Source organism: Patiria miniata, unplaced genomic scaffold, assembly GCF_015706575.1.
Source record: "Patiria miniata isolate m_02_andy unplaced genomic scaffold, ASM1570657v1 HiC_scaffold_8, whole genome shotgun sequence".
NCBI classification, from domain to species: domain Eukaryota; kingdom Metazoa; phylum Echinodermata; class Asteroidea; order Valvatida; family Asterinidae; genus Patiria; species Patiria miniata.
In genome coordinates, this window is record NW_024037075.1 from 2,735,634 (window position 1) to 2,741,943 (window position 6,310).

Consider the following 6,310-nt stretch of genomic DNA (forward strand, 5'->3'; position numbering starts at 1 on the left):
CGTAAAGTTGTACACGTTCATATTGGAACAGCCGAGTAGAGTGGTGCCGAGAGTAAGCACCGCTTTTAAAGTACAAGAGACGTCGGGGTTATGCGCTTCCAAAGGTCACTGCGGTCACACAGGTAAGAAGGGGAATCCCCGCGTGCATCCCTGTCGGCTTTGTAATTGATAAACGGAGAACAGATCCGGCTTCCATGGCGCGGCGCGGTGGCCTTTTCGGGGGAAACTTGGCCAGTCGTAATCCTTATTGCGGGATTTCAATAATAATTTATATGCAGATTCTGTGCACAGGTGCAATTCAGTTTTCATTTGGTGAGCATGAAATAACTTGCGTAATGCATTTTCCTTCCTCCATGCGTACAAATATAACTATTGATGCCCGACTCCGTGACCTGCATTAGTGCATAAGTATACAAGCGATACATGCATTGCTTGTTAAAAAACATTTTGTAATAGGTTATTGTATACATGCAAACGCATGCAATAAAGGTTATCCATGCTTAATAGCTAGCAAGCCTTATACAATAATATAATTAATGCATACTTACTTTTTTGGGCCGATTTATCCATTTCCATTCAAGTTGAGCAAGCTTATCAATGATTACATTTTGGAGAAGCTTTCTGCGACCTTTACGTGAGTTTAATCAATACATGCTGTGTATTGTAACTCAATGGGGACTTTCATTACCTGCTATTTTTTACTTATTAAAATAAGGAAGGGGCAACAATTTTGACCCTGAGATTTTTTTTTTCAGTACAATTATGTAGTGATTAGTACTCGCACACCATTTACCCAGTGGCCCACACCCCGGTTGCGTTAGAGAGATGCCGTGGCCGTACCCCACCCTGGTATTACACCCAATCCCATGATTGCCCCCTCCTGCCCCCCCCCCCCTTCAACCAGATCCATCCAACCCACCGCCGTTACCCCAACCCAGTTTGAGCTGGCCTGGTCAACTTTTTTATGTCAGGAAACATTTAATATCCCGTGTGTCGGTTGATATTAAAAGCATTTCGTATCCTCTTAAAAACAACAGAGAAACTTATAGAGAGATCCCCCGTGGATTCCCCAACCAATGAAACACAAATATTAACACGTGCTCCTGCTGAGAAATCGCACCGCAAAATCTCTCAGTTCCAACCGAAATATTTCAAGGGGAAATCCCTGACAGTAAACTAGGTTAGGCACCTGGACATCGATCGCAACCAGGGGCGTAAATCCAGGGGAGGGGAGTATATGCCCCCCACACTTTCTGAACAGGGGGATGGGCTATTGAATCATCCCCCACACTTTTTTGTGATGAGAAAACAAATGCGGATTTTGAGGTTTTCACCGAACGTCCCAAGGATTAAAATGCATTCAATAGCACTGAAAAGTGGAGAAACAAAGTACAAAAGCTTAAAAATGTAAGCGCGAGTATACATAATTGATTCCTTAAGAGCGCCCTCATTATAATGTGGTGCCCAGCCCCCCCCCCCCCCCTTCGAATTTCCACGGCCGGGCAATATTTTTTATTTTGGTCATTCCTCATCCCCCCCACTCGCGCGCTGGCTCAGATTTACGCCACTGCAAGCAACGCCCTTTTCCACTACCCTGGCACAGCCGGAAGACAATTAACAGCAATCCTACCCAGTTGCCCCAGATTACACTTATTTGGTTATCTGATTATCTGTACTAGTACCTTATTTAGACATGGCATATCTGTAAAACTAGAAAGAGAAAAAAAAAAAAACCCTGTCTGGGGGGTCCACTACAGGACCCCTTAGATCCGCCTCGCTATTCAACATGCATCCGGGTCACGCGGCATACAAGCATCGGTTATGTCAAACAGTGACACGTAATTTAAACAAACTTGAAAGGGTTTTAGAAACAGGTGAAATGGGCTGATCGATAATACGTCACGTGATTATTATTCCCTCTTGCATGCAAACGTGAAGTCCCCCAAAAAGGAGGGAAAACTTCGAGGACGTTCCGCGCGCATGCGCATTGGCAGGAATGTAAAATGTGGCGGGATGAAACCGGACGCAAGCCAGACGCAAACTTTTTGGGCATCATTCAAGTACGGGTCCGGGGTTCTTCGAAGGTCGTCCGTACTCTGGTGAAATAAAATAAGTGGGGTTCTTTTGCCAACGAATTACGGAAGAAAACTGCATGTAAGCAGCACTCTGTGGTCTCGTCTTCCAAATAAATGCTATTTTCCGCGTTTAATGCAAGGCCAAAGCGCGGAGATTGATCGGGTCTTATCGGAATAAGGAGCAGGATTCCTCGTTCTTTTGGTTCTCTATTTTACTTATCACCTAAATGTGATATATATAGACTTGATATTTTATTGGTTTTTTCTGCAGTCAACGTAATCTCGTTATTTGAAAGATTTGCTGTCTATTAAATAGCTGGGACCTGGGGTTTTTTTTAAGACTCCCAAGAAGTCATTTATATTATTTCGTCTCACAAAATACTTGTTGGCATCACTCCCGATGTGATATTTACGTGTCGATTATTTTGAGGACAAAACATCATTAATCCATCTTCCCAAATAATTGAAATTCTCTGAGAGTATGATAAAGGTCAGCGTAGAGGCCCCGCAGAAAAAAAATATATTCCACTGTGACCCTAGTCTGGAACTGAGACTCCCTCCCAATATAGATAGGACACTTCCATTTAGATTGCAGTCCTGTAAATCGACTCCCATATACCTCAGTGATACTTACGCGCACTTCCAAAAATTACTTTAAAATACTCACAACTATCCAAGGTGTTTGAGACACCATCACATCATTAAAGCTTATTTCATCATCCTTAATTTTCTGTTCAAATTTGGGTGGATAATCTTATGAATTTGGGGAGAAAATTCCATCCAAAGATTACACCCCTAAAAGTAGCCCTCGCAGCCCGTCATTATTGCAGTATGAAGGATTCGCTCGTACCCCCCGCCCTGCAAACAGGGCCGGGCGGGTGGTACGAGTGAATTATGAAGGACACTCCGTATTTTATCGTCATGCAACAATTTCTTACAAAAGAAAGGCGCTAGTTGTTTTTTATCCGGTGTGGACGGTAATTCTGTCCCCAGTTAAAAGTGTCCGGGGGACAGAATTACCTAGGTAAAAGTGTCCTCCCCGGCCCGTTAATTCTGCCCCCTTCAGGTAATTCTGTTCCCTCCAGGTTTTTTTGTCCCCCTAGTTTTGCAACGCAGAAGGCCAGTTCTCTATATTGTTTTCATGAATTCACTCTACAAGGTAGGCCTATACATTTTTTACTCGTTAGTCTGCCCTTCATGAAGATGAAAAAAATTAACTCTTTGGTCTCTTTCTTAGATGTGAAATGTGAACACAATGTTTCGATCGATTCGGAGTACGGTTGTAGCCCTATTCTACGGTGGACGCCTCATTGATATAACGCCTACTTGGATTGGTCTGCGTTACCATCGTAGCGCGTAACGAAATTTCCTATTGGATGAATTTCCTTTGTGTAGCGGGATACACATTATGTATATACACATATGCGATAAACGCTGCCACAAATCTTGCAGCATGTATTTGCGGCGATGCGCGCTCACGAACACGACTCGTATCATCGCATGGGTGATACTTGCACGGGGACACATTTACCAGGGGGACACTTTCAACGTTGGGCAGGGGGACATATTTACCAGGGAGGGGGACAGATCTACCTAGGTAAATGTGTCCCCCCGGACAGATTTACCGGGTCACAAACCGGTAAATTTGTCCGGGGGGACACATTTACCGGGGGGGGGGGACAGAATTACCTGCCACACCGCCCAGACATACATCCACACGCCGTAGAATATTTTAAGTTTTGTTCAATAGAGGGCGCGCCACCTAAATAGGTCTCAACAACGCATCAACACGGCTGCTGCACAACTCAACAAAAAGAACAACCTCGTTTCCGATGAACTACTCAAGAAATACAAAATGGATTAAATTGAAATTTGGTGCAATTAGTTTTCACGATGTGTAGCATAAGCAGTTTGAATGGCGTGAGAAACCGTGGATCTATAAATATAATATGATTGTAACAATCTAGTGTTTGAAACGTTAAAAATCCATGTTGACTTCCATTAGGATTGTACTTGTCGCAAAAAAACCTGTATTGTTACGGTCATAATATCTTGATTATTTGACGTTTTTTTATGAAATGAAATCTTTTGATGTCAAACATCATGACAAATGAGTGTGCGAAAATTCAGTTTAATGTAACATGTATTTCTTGAATTGTTGGCCCCAACTCGAGTTTGGTGGTGGAGATCGACACCACTATAATAGAGGGCGCGCCACATAAATAGTGGTCTCAACAATGCATCAACACGGATGCTGCACAACTGAAGAAAAAGAACAACCTCGTTTCCGATGAACAACTCAAGAAATACAAAATGGATTAAATTGAAATTTGGTGCAATTAGTTTTCACGATGTGTAGCATAAGTGGTTTGAATGGCGTGAGAAACCGTGGAGCTATAAATATAATATGATCGTAACAATCTAGTGGGGGTGGGGGGGGGGGGGGGCGGGCGCCCCCCCCCCCCCAGTCGCCCCCCTCCCCCCCCCCCCCCCCCCCACTGAGATTTTGAGTTTCTAAAAACAACAACATTGATCTACATGACGCCCCCCCCCCATGAAATATTCCAGGACCACCAGCGCCCCCCACTAAAAAAATCCTGGCTACGCCACTGAATACACGTTATATTCAAATGAATTTTCGTACACTCATTTGTCACGATGTTTCACATCAAACGATTTCATTTCATAAGAAAAACGTCAAATTATCAAGCTATTATGACCGTAACAATACAGGATTTTAATTGCAACAAATACAATCCTAATGGAAGTCAACATGGACTTTTAACGTTTAAAACACTAGATTGTTACGATCATATTATATTTATAGATCCACGGTTTCTCACGCCATTCAAACTAATCATGCTACACATCGTGAAAAGTAATTGCACCAAATTTCAATTTAATCCATTTTGTATTACTTGAGTAGTTCATCGGAATGATGCGTTGTTGAGACCACTATTTATGTGGTGCGCCCTCTATTATAGTGGTCTCGATCTCCACCACCAAACTCGAGTTGGGGCCAACAATTCAAGAAATACACGTTACATTAAAATGAATTTTCGTACACTCATTTGTCACGGTGTTTGACATCAAAAGATTTCATTTCATAAAAAAACGTCAAATAATCAAGCTATTATGAAAGTAACAATACAGGATTTTATTTGCAACAAATACAATCCTAATGGAAGTCAACATGGATTTTTAACGTTTAAAACACTAGATTGTTACGATCATATTATATTTGTAGCTCCACGGTTTCTCACGCCATTCAAACTACTTATGCTACACATCGTGAAAACTAATTGCACGAAATTTCAATTTAATTCATTTTGTATTTCTTGAGTAGTTCATCGGAAACGAGGTTGTTCTTTTTCTTCAGTTGTGCAGCATCCGTGTTGATGCGTTGCCGAGACCACTATTTATGTGGCGCGCCCTCTATTATCATGGTCTCGATCTCCACCACCAAACTCGATTTGGGGCCAACAACTCAAGAAATACACGCAGTAGCGTAGCCATGGGGGGGGGGGGGGGGGGGCGTGGGGGCCCCTCCCCCCCCCCACATGAAATCGTGTCGCCCCCCCCCCCCTCCAGTCGCCCCCACCCCCCCTCCCACCCCCTGAGATTTTGAGTTTCTAAAATCAGCAACTCAAGAAATACACCTTACATCTGTTCATTTTTGAAAATTGCATCAAAAGCAAATGTTCTACATTCCCTTTAAGTATAGAAGTAAAGATTAACAAAACAGGTTGTTTGTGTTTTCTTTGATTTCCCTTTTTTTTTCTTTGACTTAATTTATATTCACGCGTAAAACGTACACGAAACCTTCCATACAATCAAAAACTTAGATTAGACTTGCATGCACCCACTCAACGCAAGCACATGGCTTTATAGTACAAGTTGTATCACTTTGGCAAGATGATACATGTATTTTAAACATAATTTTCAACTTCTCCGTATATCTGAATTTATTTGTGACGAGCTTCCTTTTGCAGCTCATAAAATATGCTCACTCCTGCCTGTGTTCGGTTTTACGGGATTAAATCGACAAATCAAATTTCCTTTCTCGTCGAACAGTCGAACTGAAATCGCTTCGGAGGATGTAAGCAAGCTTTAGCATAAATAAACAGATTAATCTAGGAATACTAAATTAAGAAAAAATGTTTATTACCTCTCGAAATGCCAGTGAATTTTGTTGTCTGTGTAAACTCGTACAAATCGATTGCTAATCTCGCATG